Raw genomic sequence first — 16,523 nt, 5'->3', positions numbered from 1 at the left:
TGAATCTTTGGTAAAAACCCATTACAAAATAAAGTGCAATGGTTTGTGATCAAACCAACTCGTTCTTTCCTTAGAAACATAACATTATATTGCAATGTTACATCAACTCACAGAAGAACATTCATTAAAAGTACCTTTAACAAGTGCTCTGAAAGATCCTTTTGAAAGGAATTTCTCTAACTCCAGAAGATGACCAAACTAGAACATGATCTATGAGTATTAAAAAGATGAATACATGGATCTCAAAATTGAACATGAGAAAATCCTTTTACATATGACAAAAGTCGTTGTTAGAAATCTGGGCACTATTGCGCTCAAAGCATTTATCTATTTTACAATCAACTTTAAAGAATATAAAAGAAAAATAATGCCCTATGGAAAGAAAAGTAAGTACAGTTTGTCATGTTTCGGACGTATTTGGCCCACATGCAGAGAGACACTTGGGACAACAATGAGCAGTTTAAAGGTTTATTTACAGGAGCGGAGCTGGCTGATCACAGAATTTAAGGCTGAACGGAGCCGGGGTGAGAGGATCTAGGGAGAGAAACAAGAAGTTTAGGCTGGGTTGCGGTGAGGGAAATAACGGACTGAGGGGCGGGGCGCTTACCACAAGGTTCGGGGACCGGACCGGGGGAAGTGGAGCGGAGGAGGAACTTAGCGCTTTCGGCTCTGATGGAGGTTGGTGACTGAGCAGCGGTGAGCTGAGGGAGCAAGGGGAGGTCCGAGCAGCGCCCGAGGTGGTCGAGGACAGCCGGTGGAATCTGGCGAGTCGGACTGACTGGTTTTCCTCTGAAGTCTGGCAAGACGAGTGCATAAGCGCCACGGCTGGATCAAGGCACGGGAAACCTGAGAGGACAAGAGGCACTGATTAGATGCGAGCAATAATCGTTTGACAGACAGTGGCCACACAAGCATACCACTGATGCTAACACTCAGGCATCCACCGGCTGTCTGAGCGCTGCTCTTATACTCCAGCGCTGACTCGCAGAACGAGCCGCAGGTGTGCGCGCCCCGCCCACCAGTCAGCTGCAGTCACCTGTGGAGAGAGCAGAGGGGACAGCGCCAGCAGAGAACTGCATGGCGCTGTCTGCTAAGTTCTGACACCACCCCCCCCCTCAACGGTCGCCACCTGGCGACTCAGAGGAAGTGGAAGGACGGGACGCCAAAAAGGACTCGATCAGGGCAGGATCAGAGACAAAGGAACCCGGTACCCAAGACCGATCCTCAGGGCCGCGGCCCTCCCAGTCGACCAGGTATTGGAAACCTCTACCTCGCCGACGGGAGTCCACGACCCTGCGGATCCGACGCGCCTGGTGGTCTTGGGCGGGAGGAGGGGGTTCGGCTGGAGGGCACAGGTTACTGGAACGTACGGGTTTGATTTGGGAAACGTGGAAAGTGGGGTGAACACGGGAGTGTGAGGGAAGGCGCAGACGGACGGCCGTGGGACTGATTATGGTCTGAATCTCGTACGGGCCAGAATAACGGGGAGCCAATTTACGGTGTGAGGATTGGATGGAGGTGTTCTGGGTGGAAAGCCAAACGAACTGGCCGGGGCGGTAGCAAGGGGCTGGGACCCTCCTCCGATCGGCGAACCTGCGGTTCTGCTCCACCGTTCTTTGAAGGGCCTGCTTGGTCTGATTCCAAAACTCATGGCAGCGGTGAATGTGTTGGTGCACGGAGGAGACGGCAATCTGTCGGACACTGGCGGGGAATAAGGGGGGCTGATAGCCAAGAGAGGCTTCAAAAGGGGAGAGTCCGGTGGCAGAGGAGGTGTGGCTATTATGTGCATATTCAACCCAGGGGAGGTACTTACTCCAGTCCGCCGGGTTGGAAGATGTTAAACAGCGGAGGGCGGACTCCAGCTCCTGGTTCAGCCTCTCTGTCTGGCCGTTGGTTTGGGGGTGGTACCCGGAGGAGAGCGTATACCTGGCTCCGAGAGCTGAGGCAAACTCTCTCCAGACCCGGGAGATAAACTGGGGACCACGGTCGGACAGGATGTCTTGGGGTATACCGTGCAGGCGAAAGACATGCTTAACCAGAAGCTGGGCCGTTTGGAAAGCAGAAGGAAGTTTGCGAAGGGGGATCAGATGACAGGCTTTTGAAAATCTGTCCACTATAGTGAGGATGGTGGACATGCCTTGGGATGACGGCAGGCCGGTGACGAAGTCTAACGCTATGTGAGACCATGGGCGTTCCGGGACGGGGAGTGGTTGGAGGAGGCCCGCGGGTGGTCTGTTAGAGGGTTTATTTTGTGCGCAGGCGGGGCAAGCTAGAACAAATTCTTGGGCATCCCTGGACATGGATGGCCACCAGAAGTAACGGGAAAGGAAGGTGGTTGTGCGGCGAACACCAGGGTGGGCGGAGAATTTCTCTGTGTGGGCCCATTGTAATACTCGGGGACGAACAGCAGGGGGAACATAGGTCCGATCAGGGGGTCCGTTGCCTGGGTCAGGGTCAGACTGTTGAGCCTGCTGGATTAAATCCTCTATCTCCCAATGTATCGCTCCAACGGTGCAGGTGGGAGGTAAGATGAGGGCCGGCTCTTTTTCGAAGTCTTGGGGTGCGTGCAGGCGAGAGAGGGCATCAGGCTTTTGATTTTTGGAGCCAGGGCGGTAGGAGAGGGAGATGTTGAACCTGGAGAAAAATAAGGACCAACGGGCCTGTCTTGGGTTGAGCCGCCTCGCGGTCTGTAGATAGGTGAGATTTTTGTGATCCGTCCAAATAACCACGGGCTGCTCGGACCCCTCGAGCCAGTGACGCCATTCCTCAAGAGCGAGCTTTATGGCCAGCAGCTCCCGGTCTCCCACGTCGTAGTTGCGCTCTGTCGGGGATAAGCGCCGTGAAAAAAAGGCGCACGGATGGATCTTTTGGTCTCTGCTGGAATGCTGGGAGAGCACGGCCCCAACCCCGGTGTCAGAGGCATCGATCTCAACAATAAACTGCTTCGCAGGATCTGGATGAATGAGGACAGGTGCTTGAGAAAATCTGTTCTTCAAATCATTAAACGCCGAGTCGGCGTCGGCACTCCAGCGGAAAGGGACCTTGGTGGATGTGAGAGCGTGCAGGGGGGCGGCGATCTGGCTGTAACCTCTTATGAACCGGCGATAAAAGTTGGCAAAACCGAGGAAGCGCTGGAGCTGCTTCCGTGTTTCAGGCACCGGCCATTCGATGACAGCCTTGATCTTTTCCGGATCTGATCGGACCCGCCCACCCTCCAGGATGAGGCCGAGGAAAACTACAGAAGGCTTATGAAACTCGCATTTTTCGGCCTTGACGAAAAGGCGATTTTCCAGGAGGCGCTGAAGAACTAGTCGGACATGATGTTGGTGTTCAGCGAGAGTCTTTGAATAGATCAGAATGTCATCCAGATAGACGAAGACAAAAATGTTTAGAAAATCCCGAAGGACATCATTTACCATGGCTTGGAAAACTGAAGGCGCATTGCACAGGCCGAAGGGCATCACTAGGTATTCAAAGTGCCCTAGTGGGGTCTTAAACGCTGTTTTCCACTCGTCCCCCCGGCGGATCCGAACCAAGTGGTAAGCATTGCGCAGATCCAATTTTGTGAAAATTGTGGCGGACTGCACCGGTTCCAGGGCGGAGGAAAGAAGTGGCAAGGGATATTTATTTTTAACAGTTATTGCGTTCAGCCCTCGAATAATCAATGCAGGGACGGAGAGATCCGTCCTTTTTGCCGACAAAAAAGAACCCAGCCCCAAGCGGAGAAGAGGAGGGACGGATTAGCCCAGATGCTAGGGATTCTTTAATGTATTTCTCCAGCGCCTGTCGCTCTGCACGGGAAATGTTATAAAGGCGACTAGAAGGCAGGGGAGCGCCCGGCAAAAGCTCGATTGCGCAATCGTATGGTCTGTGCGGTGGTAAAGATTCAGCCCGGGCCTTACTAAAGACTAATTTCAGGTCATGATATTGCTCGGGAACAAAACTAAAATCTACTGAGTCACCCTCAGCGAAAGACGGCGTGGAAGGGGGCCCCGCAGGGACAGCAGATTGCAAGCAGCGAAACAGACACGTCTGGGACCAGGACTCGACTCGCCGATCGGCCCAATTAATATGCGGGTTGTGCTTATTTAACCAAGCGAAACCCAGGACGACAGGAGCGTGCTTAACTGGGAAAACAAAAAACGAGATAAACTCCCTATGATTACCGGAGATAACAACCTCAAGGGGCTTGGTCTGCTGAGTTACCCGGGGAAGACTGCCCCCATCCAGGGCAGAAACCTGGAGGGGGGTAGACAAAGGAACAGTTTCAATCCCGGCTCGCAAAACAAAAGATTGGTCAATTAAATTAAGGTCGCACCCTGAGTCAACCAGGGCGGATAGAGCAAAATTCTTGTTAGCCGTTAACAGCGTTGTGGGTAAGCAGAGCCTAGGAGATGCGGGGAGCGAAACTTCAGTGTGGTCCGCCGGCCTCCCCTTTACTGACGACGGACCCGCCCTTTTGGCCGAGCAGGACAGGTGTTAACAAAATGCTCAGGAGACGCGCAGTACATGCATAGTTTGTCATCAAAACGTTGCTGCCTCTCCTCAGGAGTCAGACGTACCCGACCCACCTGCATGGGCTCCGGGGGGGAAGGAGGAGTGGCAACAGGGCGAAGGGGTACGCGGTCAGGTGTGGGAGGAGGCGGCCGGTAGAGGACTGGCCTCTCTGCGCGTCCCCTGCCTCGAGTCCTTAAACGGTTGTCTAAGCGGATTGTTAACGCGATCAATTCGTTTAGCGTGGCGGGTTCCTCGAGGCGGGCCAGCTCATCTTTGAGTGGCTCGTCCAAGGCTTGAAAAAACACGGTTTTCAAAGCGCGAGCCTCCCAGCCCGCAGCAGCCGCCAGGGTGCGGAATTCTATAGCAAACTCCGAGACCCGCTTGCCACGCTGCCTGAGGGCTAAAAGATGTCGGGACTGCTGAACTGGGTCGAAATCAGCGGAAAAAAACATTTTAAATTCCTGCAAAAATTCAGCAAAAGTGCAGCCGAAAAGCTGACAGTCTGGGAAGCGGGACTCAGCCCATCTTAAAGCTTTCCCAGATAATAAACGTAAAACGAATGAGATCTTTGCCTCATCTAGCGCAAATCTTTGCGGGGATTGGTTAAAAACTAACGAACACTGAAAAAGAAAACCAGCACAATCCTCACTATCCCCAGAGAATTTCTCTGGACTAGGGGCTGAGTTTTCAGGTACAGATCGGGGAGGATCGGCAGATTGAGGCTCAGGGGCACCACTGGATGCCGAGCCGGACTGTAGTGTAGCACGGAAAGTGTCAGATAGTTGACTGATCTGAGCTGCCAGCCCCTGCAACTGATTCTGTGTTGTTTGCACGGCCATGTGGAGGGTCTGAAGCTGCTCCTGATGGGCTGTTAAAGTCGTCTCAAATGCCCCTGCTGGGTCAGATTGTTGGCCTGAGTGTTCTTCTGTCATGTTTCGGACGTATTTGGCCCACATGCAGAGAGACACTTGGGACAACAATGAGCAGTTTAAAGGTTTATTTACAGGAGCGGAGCTGGCTGATCACAGAATTTAAGGCTGAACGGAGCCGGGGTGAGAGGATCTAGGGAGAGAAACAAGAAGTTTAGGCTGGGTTGCGGTGAGGGAAATAACGGACTGAGGGGCGGGGCGCTTACCACAAGGTTCGGGGACCGGACCGGGGGAAGTGGAGCGGAGGAGGAACTTAGCGCTTTCGGCTCTGATGGAGGTTGGTGACTGAGCGGCGGTGAGCTGAGGGAGCAAGGGGAGGTCCGAGCAGCGCCCGAGGTGGTCGAGGACAGCCGGTGGAATCTGGCGAGTCGGACTGACTGGTTTTCCTCTGAAGTCTGGCAAGACGAGTGCATAAGCGCCACGGCTGGATCAAGGCACGGGAAACCTGAGAGGACAAGAGGCACTGATTAGATGCGAGCAATAATCGTTTGACAGACAGTGGCCACACAAGCATACCACTGATGCTAACACTCAGGCATCCACCGGCTGTCTGAGCGCTGCTCTTATGCTCCAGCGCTGACTCGCAGAACGAGCCACAGGTGTGCGCGCCCCGCCCACCAGTCAGCTGCAGTCACCTGTGGAGAGAGCAGAGGGGACAGCGCCAGCAGAGAACTGCATGGCGCTGTCTGCTAAGTTCTGACACAGTTTAAACACATGCTTTAAAATTTTTTACCTTAAAAAAGCTTAATAGCAACAGCAATAATTTCACTTCAAAAAATTGTATTTCACAATGTTGTTGGAGTAATCTTTTTAATCAGTATTTTTGCTCTATATCTTTGTCAACAAAAACAAAAGCTAACTGACTCTATTGTGGCTCACTTCCATATGTTCTTGAAAACACATTTTGAGTCAAATGGTAAGCTTTCTTTTTAAATATATTACATAGTGATATAACCTGAAACCAAAAACATTTTAGATCAAATTGGACTTTTTCCATGAAGATTTGCATGTAAAGAGTTTTTCAAGCCACGTCTGTTGAAGGACATCTCTTTCACCTTTTCCTTGGAACTCGAAGCAAAATCTCTGGGTGGCAATTCTGTCAGCATAGGTGGGAATATAGATGGCCAAGCTCTCATCCATGCTTGCTATAGCTGATATGTCAGTCTACAAGCACAATGAAATTATGGTTAATATAAAAACCGTAAAAAACTAAAAAGACTCTTTTAAGCACATGATTATTAATCTTTACAGCAGAATTTATGATTAAATGCATGACATGTTTTTAAAAATATTAAGCTGGTTATCCTTATCTGTATCTCATTAACATCCATGTAGAACATTTGCAGTCACAGGCAGGGCCGCTGGAAGTAATTTTGAACAGGGGGTGCTGTGAAATCTTTATTTTTTTTTTGGACAAAAGACCTATGAGACAATATGCCTATTTAAAATACAATAAATAAATAGATTGAGATTTACTACTTTATTGTCATATGCACTTTATTGTTAACCAGTGTCTGTAACACACAGACATCATCAGTTCTCCGGTGAATATAAGTGCCATTAAATAAACTTCACAACAACACCATAACAACGTAGATTTGGTCAGCTGGCATGAACCTAAGTCACTGTGTTTATATCACACGGGACTCTGCCAGCTCCAAAATTCTTTTAAGCAAACCACAAGGAAATAATTATACTATTATACTATTTAAACGTTATTGAACATCTCCACATCCATTACACAAAGAACACAAGATCAAAATAACACTCGAAAATACTACGGTTACGTTAAACTGCACGAATAGATATGAATGTGAGCAGTGGCACCAGGCTCTTACTTTGCGCTACAGTCAGGGTGCCCTGGTTAAAGGTGTCCAAATGTTGAGGTGCGTTCTGGGGTCGTGGAGATAAAGTCTCTCATGAGTTGACAAATGTCCAGGGAGTTCAGGATGTTTGTGTGGGCATGCATCAGTGAAAGGTGTGTGAGTCTTTTCTGGGTCATGGTGCTACGTACCCATGTCTTCAAAAGACGCAAGGTGGAGAAGGTGCGCTCGGATGAGGCCACGGAGATGGGTAAGCACAGACATAACTCAATCAGTTTTTCTGTCTCTGAAAACATGGCTCTTGTTTGTGGCTGGAGCTTAGTCAGACATGATGCTACATCTTGGACTGTGACACACTTAGATCCTCTGTATTTTGTGACATCGGCAAGCTGCTTGGCGATGCTTGGCCCAAGCATTTTGAGCTGGAGTTCAAGGCGGTCTGTGTCAAGCTCCTTTGGGAGCTGAAGGGCTTCCAGATTGGTGCTCCTGCCCTCTGCTGCTTTGACAACAGCCCTCTCTCGCCTTGCGGCAAGTTTCATACTGGCCTGATCAAATCGTCTGTCCAGCTCCGCTGATATTAAATCAATAGCTTCAAAAAAGCTGCATCGCCAATCCACTGTTTCTGTGCCATGCGCCACTGCCTCTGGCTCTGTAGTTTGGCGAAGGCGAGCTGGGGTTTTGCTCACTCTAGTGGTGGTGATGTCTGGCATTTTCAGGGAGGTTTGTGATGCGCAGGTTTCAACCTTGTGGATCAGCTTGTCCACAACTGCATCATCCCGGAGCGTGGCTATTTGTTCCCTCAGCACACCTGTACATTCCAGTGCACCTTGCGCACTTGCTGTGGCACTCTGTAGGCTTGTGGCAACTGCTTCACAGGGCTCGAACAGGGCGTGGCAGCACAAAAGACCAAAATATGTTCTTCCTTTTAAAGCCTGTTTGTAGAGTCCCCCGATCTTTGCTCTGCTGTCCCCCCTGACACTCTTGTCATCCTTCAGCTCATGCAGTGTAGTCAGGAGAGTAGGGTAAGCTGCAGTGACGCGTTTAATGGACATGTCACGAATACACCACCTTGTTGGGCAAAGGCCTAAGATGTTGACAGCAACCTCATCACAGCCAAAAAATGATTGGTAGAGTTGTTTTCGCTTTGATGACTCTCTTATGACGGATGAGACACCCTGAACAAAGTTCAAAGTATCGGCCACAAGACTCACTTCCCGCGCTGCTTCTTGGAGAATCAAATCCAGGGAGTGGTTGCTGCAATGCACATAAAGTGAGTGCGGGTTTACCTCTTTAAGCCGAGCTTGCACGCCTGAAAAACACCCTGACATATTAGCTGCTCCGTCAAAACAAAATCCTGCGATGCGTTCAATAGGGATGTTTAGCCTTAAAAAAATATCCTTGATGCAACTGAAAAGAGTTTCTCCAGTGCTGTCCCGGGCGTTATAAAATCCCAAAAACACAGTGTGAGGCTCAAGGCTGCTGTCAACATATTTCAGACTGCAGGAAAACTGCTCAGTGGTGCTAATGTCAGTTGTGCCGTCAGCTGTAAGGCCATAAAATCGGCAGTGCGATGAGCGGGCAACAATTTCCCTGTGGATAGCGTGAGCAAACTTTTCAATTATTTCATTTTGTATAGTGTCCGACATCCAGTTGTCTCTTCCTTCTATCCACTTTCTTTCTTCAGGAAGATCATAGGTGCGCTCCAGCATCAGTTCATATAGTATTCCTTCACGTGCTGTGTCGCCTCTGAAGGCAATTCCCTTGCTGCCAAGGAATCGGATGGTCCTGAAGAGAAGCTCCAAACAGTGTCGGGCAGTAGCCTGCTTTCTGGCATGAGCGCTGGATAAGCGAGCATCTATGGGGATGTCATCCAAAGCCGCCAACTTTTGTATTGACTCGCTGTGCAGCTCTGATTTCTCATGCTCATTGAATTTTTCAGTGGCTTTACGCCAATTTGAAAAGCCGGCATTTATGAAGGGGTTGTCTTTCTTAAATTTGTCTCTTGGTATGACTTTTTTTCCAATTGCTTTTAGACAAACAAAACACAAAATGTGATCAGTATCTTCCACATAATGCAGCCACTGCCATCTAGCAAACCAAGCCGGTGCCACAGAACGTGAGAATGTTTCATTACCACAACGCCGTGCAGGAAATTTGAACCCGGATGTTGGCTGGAAGGGCTTTTCTAATTCAAATACGCTTGGTTGAGTTGCGGGTGTAGGGGCTGGGCCTGCCAGTGCACCTGCCATCAGAGGCGGGCGGACAGTCTCCTCACTCCGGCTGCTCTCCATCGTGGTGGTTACTGTACAAGTATTTTTCTTAACTGGTGGTGGTTTTCCAAAAAAATCCGAAATTCGTTTTTGTGCCATATTTTCTCCTCTTTTTTTGTCATTAGACTCTGTAAATGTACTAGTCTGCTGCTGCGAGCGGGATAGCTCTTTACTCGGCGACCACTAGCTTACTTGACGTTGCCATGACAACGTAACTTTCATGAACTTTTCAAAATCATTTAAAATAGTTATAAGAAATTTATAAATTGTGCAAAGTATTTTATTTATTAGGGTTGTCAGTTTTAACGCGTTATTAATGCGTTAACAAAACATATATATTTTTTTTATTTTTTTTTTTTTAACGCGCGTTAATGCTTTGTTTCCCCGCAGCGCTCTCCGGATATATATTTTTTCTTTCTTTCTTTTTACCCTCGGTGATTTTCCTAGTTCTCAGAATGCTAGAGACTAGCAAAACAGACCCGCGCTCTATGTTGCTCTACGTTTATTTCATGTGACCTTGGACTTCTTTTTTCTAAAGTTGTTTGTAACTTTCATGAGTCGCGGGTTGCAGTGTTGTCGGCTTGTTTCTGAGAGTGATGCCGTTTATTTGGGCTCTAAACTAAGTGACGCTGCCGCACTACAGAGTATGACCAACGGACATATCCCTCCGCCTCATAACGCGCTGCAGCGCATCCTCCTCTGACTGACATAGGAACCGAGGGAGTAAAGCTCTGTCCGTATTTTCTGCAGTTTACGGTTGCAATAACTGAGGATAACTGCTAAAAGTAGATTACGCGGTGCAGATCACCATTTTGAGCAGACATTGGTTTTGAAGATTATTTTTTTACACGCTGAAAACATTGTAGAAACCCAACCGATATTTTAATGCTTGTTAATTTGTTGTATTTTTTGTCTCTAAAATGTAAAATTGGTAATTACTTTATATGTAAATGCTCAATACCATGTCTGTCTTTGTTTAAGAGGGAAAAAAATATTTCGGTATGTAATGTTTATTTACACATTGTGTAAACATCAGGGCGTTATGATTAGTTATTTAGCCCATTATAGGCCAGAGTTTAACATTTTATGCCACCAGGACGTTTTCATTCCAATTCTGAAAAGTGCTTGAAAATAAAAAATAATATGTATTTTTTTGTACAAGCATGTTTTTACTAGTGTCATTTATTGCAAAATTGCATATTAAAATGCCCAAATAAGCCTTTACACTTTCAGAAATAAAAAGATAAAATATGCTATTGAGTATATCAATCGCATTTTGAGTTAACTATTGAAATTATGCAGTTAAAATTTTTAGTAGTTTGACAGCACTATTTAATATTTTTTTTATCTACCTCTCGCCACTAGGGGGTGCTGCAGCACCCCCACTTCCCGCGGCCATGGTCACAGGCCCTGTTTACAGAGTACTTAAATGGTGTAATTCCCATGCCGCACCACTAGTAGCGCTGTGATTTTTGAAGCTCCGGGTCAAATTGCCCAGAAGAAGAAAACAGCGGCTGGCGGAGGACTGTTTCGGCTGCAAACTGTTGTAAATAAACCCACAGCTATATCTGAACCCCCCCCCCCCCCCCCCCCCCATGCAACAGTTAAACCTTGTAGTGTGTAAATGGAGAGTACAAAGGCAACGCAAACCTGTTTTCACCGTGTAAACAGAGCAGGGACGTGCAGAGACCGTTGGAGGGGCAGGTGCTCAAAGTTAAAAGGGGGCACATGGGGCACGGATTTAAAACACGATACAGAAACATACCTTGCTATACATCCTGCTGAAATGTACCAACCCATACTATAAAGAATGTAACATGGAATCAAGGGCGTAGGTTTGATTTGAACTTTGATTTGAACTTTAACCCTAGGGACACTTCATTGCTCTGACATCATTGGTCCTACGCAGTATGCATGCTCCTATTTCTTTATGCTTGACTTGAGCGTCAGGGCGCGTTTCTTCTGTCTAAAGAGAAAAGCAGTATTTCTTACTACATTTATACAAATTTTATAAGCACGACACACACTAGATGCTTTTTGTTAATCTGGTGGCCTAGTGGTTAGAGCATTGATCTTGGGTCCCAGAGGTTCTGAGTTCAACTCCCACAGACTACCATTCTGGGTCCCTGAGCAAGACACTTAACCCCGATTGCTCCCCTGGCGCCGCACAGTGGCAGCCCACTGCTCACCAAGGGGATGGGTAAAGATGCAGAAGTGAATTTATCCATTGTGAGATCAATAAAGTTCTATTATTATTATAAATTATAAAGCAGCGCCCGATCTGATGAACGTTGAATTGAGACTTTTTTCCCACTTTGAAAAAGTTTGCATTTGAACTTACCAGCAACAGAGACCTATCAATTTTTACCATCTGCAACATTCCAAACACATTTCTTACATCATATATCTGAAGAGTAGATAACAGCTTCTCCTTACCTACATCTTCTCAGACAATTAAATTATTTCCCTAACAATAGTGAGTTGTCGATGTTTAAATGTGCAGTAAATCTTAATACATAAGGAGCATGGAGGACCCAATACTGTACTTTAAGTAAGATTGGTGACACCAAAACTGAATTGTTTCATGAGTGGTTGTCCATTTCATCACTCAAATGAGAACCACATACTATTGGTATATACTAGTAAGACTAATAAAGAACAGCAGATAAAACTTTAAGATATGTTAAGGCCTATATTAAATTAATTTTACGACCATATCAACAGATTAAATACTTTTTACTTTTTTGGTGTACCAAATTACCCTCGTAATGAAGTAATATTTTATGGATTAAGTCCCTGATGATAAGAATGTCTAGCTCCGCCCCTGGTTTGCACTAATTTACTAATAGACAGTGTGGAAATCTTTGTACAATAAAAGCAATGTAAATAGTGTTCCTCGGTTGTATTTGTCGTAATTCTAATTCTAGAAGTAGAAATAGTGAAATAAATAGCACTATCATTTTGTGAAATCCTAATTACGCTATTATAAATAAGTAAAAGTCTAAACAAAATATAGCAGTTGTTTAGGCAGCATATAGTGTTGTTGTGTTGTATATCTTATAAAAGAAATATCACCTGCTATTTATACCTGAACTGCATCAGAGGGTCAACAAAAAAATTTAACAATAATAGCAACAAAATATTGGTAAAAGGGAAACCCTCACCTTTTCTTTTTCAGGCAGCTGTGGCTAAGAATCAGAATTTTTAATAGTCTACAGTCTTTGCTTTTCCATCTTTCCAGCCGGCTTCAGAACTCCAGCCTGGCACAAAATATTTAGTTTTATAAAACAGATTAGGTTTCTGTTGATAAATGCATTATACTTCAGAATTAGATGCTATTTTGAGATGCTAACGTTGGTTACTTACATTTCTCAAGTTCCATAAATCAAAACTCTCTCGCCTGCTTCTTTACAGAACTGCACTCAGCAGCTTTCACCTATTTTACTGCAGATAATTAGTTTCTTAACTGGGACTAGTTCCGTGGCCTAGTATTAATTGTGGTAACCACAGTATTCCTGTATGATAACTGTAAAACTGAAATCTCCGCTCCAAGCAAGCACGCACACGGACAGACTAGAAAACAGCCAATCAGAAAGAGTATCCCTTTAGCTTCATTCTCCTGAATTTATTCTCATAAAGAATAAAAAAATTTAAAATAGTCTAACCTGGCCCTATTGGTCCAGGAGTGAAATAATTCTGCAAACTGTGATTATTCTGGAAATGTTCCCCCTTAATTCTCATAATATGATGTTTTTATCATAACATTATCACTTTTGTGTTTGTTTGTTTATTTTTTCTCATATTATTAATTTTACCTCTTTAATACTCACCCAAAAAGTCTGTTCCTAAAGGTTCACATGTGACACGGTTTTATGAAATAATGAAGACCACAATGTTTAGATTTAACAAATTGATCCTTATATTCATAACACATACACACACAAATATATATATATATATATATATTAGGGCTGGGCAACGATTAAAATATTTAATCGCGATTAATCGCACTGATTAATCGCGATTAATCGCGATTAATCGCATTGTATTTACAAACTCCAAGAATGAATTCAAAAGTAGTGTAAAGAGCACTTTTATTTTAATGTTCTGCTGCCATATGAACAAAAGTGTTGTAACATTTGTAGCACTTATCAGTAACACATATTTAGTGTAAAGCTCAACTTAAACATGTAAAACAAAAAATAGCAATAATAATAAATTAAAGCTTATTGCCACTGACAGGGAATTCTCTTTATGGGGAAAAAATCTACCAAAAACAGGCAATTTCTGAGGTAACAGCAGGGAGCAGCATTACCATTTTATGTTCAATACCAAAGTTTAACTTGGCAGTGGTTACAACTAACTTGTTTCTGTCATATTCGATGCTGGAAGAACTTTAAACTGAAATGCTTGCTAACTCGATATGCTTACGTTTATTTGACGTTAACACGCGGTTTTTTGTTGTTGCTTTCTCGCGCGCATATAGTGAATGGCAGGGGGAAAACAGGCAAAAATACATGGATACTTTGAAACGAGAAGCGACTTCACCGACGGCGTCGATGCAGACCCCCCCCCCCGCTCCGCTCCGCACAAAACTTGTTCCGGCCGCCAACTCACCGCCTTGCCTCGCCTCGCCTAAGCTCGCTCGCGGTACCTGCGGGAAACACCGCCTTCCGCATGTCAGCTGTGTTTTTTTCCGGCCAGCACCTTTCTTCCTCTTGGAATCTGAGGCTGGGCTGACAGCGAGGTTATTGGCGCATTATCGCCACCTACTGTTCTGATTCAAACCCCTACACCGCAGCAACAGACCTTCACAAAATAAAAGCATGTGAGCAACATGCGTTAACGCGCGTTAAAGAAAATATCGCCGTTAATAGTCTAATGAGTTAACGCGAAATTAACGCGTTAACTTGCCCAGCCCTAATATATATATATATATATATATATATATATATGTGTCTGTGTCTGTGTGTGTGTATGTGTGTTTGTGTGTGTATTTATTGCAGCACAGGAATGATCATCTTCTCAGATCCACGTTCACTACAACAGAACTCAACTTTTTTCTGCCACATACAATATGGCGGTGACGTTGACGTGCGAACCTGCGCCCTATGACGCGTCTACGTATATATGTCTGTGGGCAGGACCACTGAGCTATATTATACACTGGAGTGCTGATTTTGCCGAAAAACTGAAGTCACTGGCCGCCATCTTGCTACTCACTACTCTCACATAATCCCATAGGATTTGGTTGCAAAAACAAGCAGTTTTCTGACTGTGTCAAAATATTTCACAGGTAATTCTACAGTCAGTGGATGTACTAACACTATTAACTACTAGGAAATTAGGTGCTGAAATATTTTACATGTTATTCATATTAAATATATATATGTATATATAAGTATGTGTACATGTATATATGTATATATATGTATACACATATGTAAATATATGTTTTTGTACATTGTTATTTATATATTTAGAAATGTTAAACATATATATTTAAATGAATAAAATGCAAAATATTTCAGCACATAACTTTCTCAGTACTTGATATTTTTAGAACATAACATAAAAGTATATGGCATTTGACATTTTAAAAGTCTTAAGCCCCCCTGAACATGAGAAAATCCTCGTTATTCGATGCTGTAGCGCACATATTCCCTAGTTACTGGGGGGAAATAGGGAGTACCAATATGGCGGCTGGTGGCTTCAAAGCGACTCGTTCAAACAGACGGTGATTAGCACTCCAGTGTATAATATAGCTCAGTGGGCAGGACAGATTGGCCAGCGTGAGGCAGCGGAGCTGGGAGCTGCGAGAGGAAAAGTAGGGCAGAGTGAGGGTACGTTATGTGGATCATGTAACCAGCCACGGTAGATCTAAATTATTATTATTTTGGACATGCACCATGCACACACACACCAACAAACACCACACATAAAAAAAAAAAAAAAAAAAAAAAAAAAAAAAACCTGACAAAAGGGCACTTTGGGCACCAAGGGGCAAAGGGGCAGGTGCTCAAGCCCCCTCCGCCCCCCCCTCTGCACGTCCCTGAAACAGAGCCAGAGACTGTACTACAGCAATGCAAGTGTATCCAAAGCAGAGTTGTTAACTATAAATAACTGCCGAATTGGTCAAATTTCAAGTAGAGGACTTGCTGTATATTTATGACTTACCTTGTCACTCCTCAGTGCAGAAATACATTCCTCCGACAAATGACGACTTCTTAAAAAGTAATAAAAGGCGCCCCTCCGTCTCTCCTCTTCTCCATGACACTCAAATATCCCGCGAGCTGATGCCGGGTTATGTTGCGTTGTTATGAGACGAAAATGATGTCGTTTAAGCAAGATAAGTCTCTCATTAAAACAAGAAACTTTGCCGTTAAAGGGAGAAAGTTATATAGTTATAGGAAGTTGCCTTGTCAGCCGTCTGTGCGGCATGTTTCCAGTGTCCTCCACAGATGGATCTCATGGCTGATCCAAGGTTGGTGGTGTGGGCGTGAACCCGATAGGGGGCGTGTTCAATTTGCATATTTTCGAAACATTTAGATATAACATTTAACATTTAGATATAGATTTAACATTTAGATATAGATTTAACATTTACATTTAACATTTAGATTTAAATTTAACATTTAGATATAGATTTAACATTTACATTTAACATTTAACATTTAGATTTAAATTTAACATTTAGATATAGATTTAACATTTACATTTAACATTTAACATTTAGATTTAAATTTAACATTTAGATATAGATTTAACATTTAGATTTAACATTTAACATTTAGATATATATTTAACATTTAGATTTAAATTTAACATTTAGATATAGATTTAACATTTAGATTTAAATTTAACATTTAGATATAGATTTAACATTTAGATTTAAATTTAACATTTAGATATAGATTTAACATTTACATTTAACATTTAGATTTAAATTTAACATTTAGATATAGATTTAACATTTAGATTTAACATTTAACATTTAGATATAT

General features: G+C 44.4%; 1 protein-coding gene and 1 long non-coding RNA gene across 2 annotated transcripts in view; both read right to left on the bottom strand.

Annotated features, from left to right (window-relative positions):
* The window catches only part of LOC105923771, a gene marked incomplete at its 3' end in the record, with an annotated part of 780,934 nt that overhangs the window by 84,814 nt on the left and 679,597 nt on the right, over positions 1-16,523 (bottom strand). The window lies entirely within an intron of this gene.
* On the bottom strand, positions 6,218-16,023 carry LOC118561506. Its single transcript, XR_004930084.1, has 2 exons — positions 15,697-16,023; positions 6,218-6,590 (listed from the first exon to the last, which is right to left on the bottom strand). It is a non-coding gene; the product is annotated as an uncharacterized LOC118561506 (long non-coding RNA).

This window comes from Fundulus heteroclitus, unplaced genomic scaffold (genome assembly GCF_011125445.2).
Source record: "Fundulus heteroclitus isolate FHET01 unplaced genomic scaffold, MU-UCD_Fhet_4.1 scaffold_65, whole genome shotgun sequence".
Lineage (NCBI taxonomy): Eukaryota > Metazoa > Chordata > Actinopteri > Cyprinodontiformes > Fundulidae > Fundulus > Fundulus heteroclitus.
The sequence above is the reverse complement of the archived record's forward strand: the minus strand, read 5'-3'. Positions and strand labels throughout refer to the sequence as shown.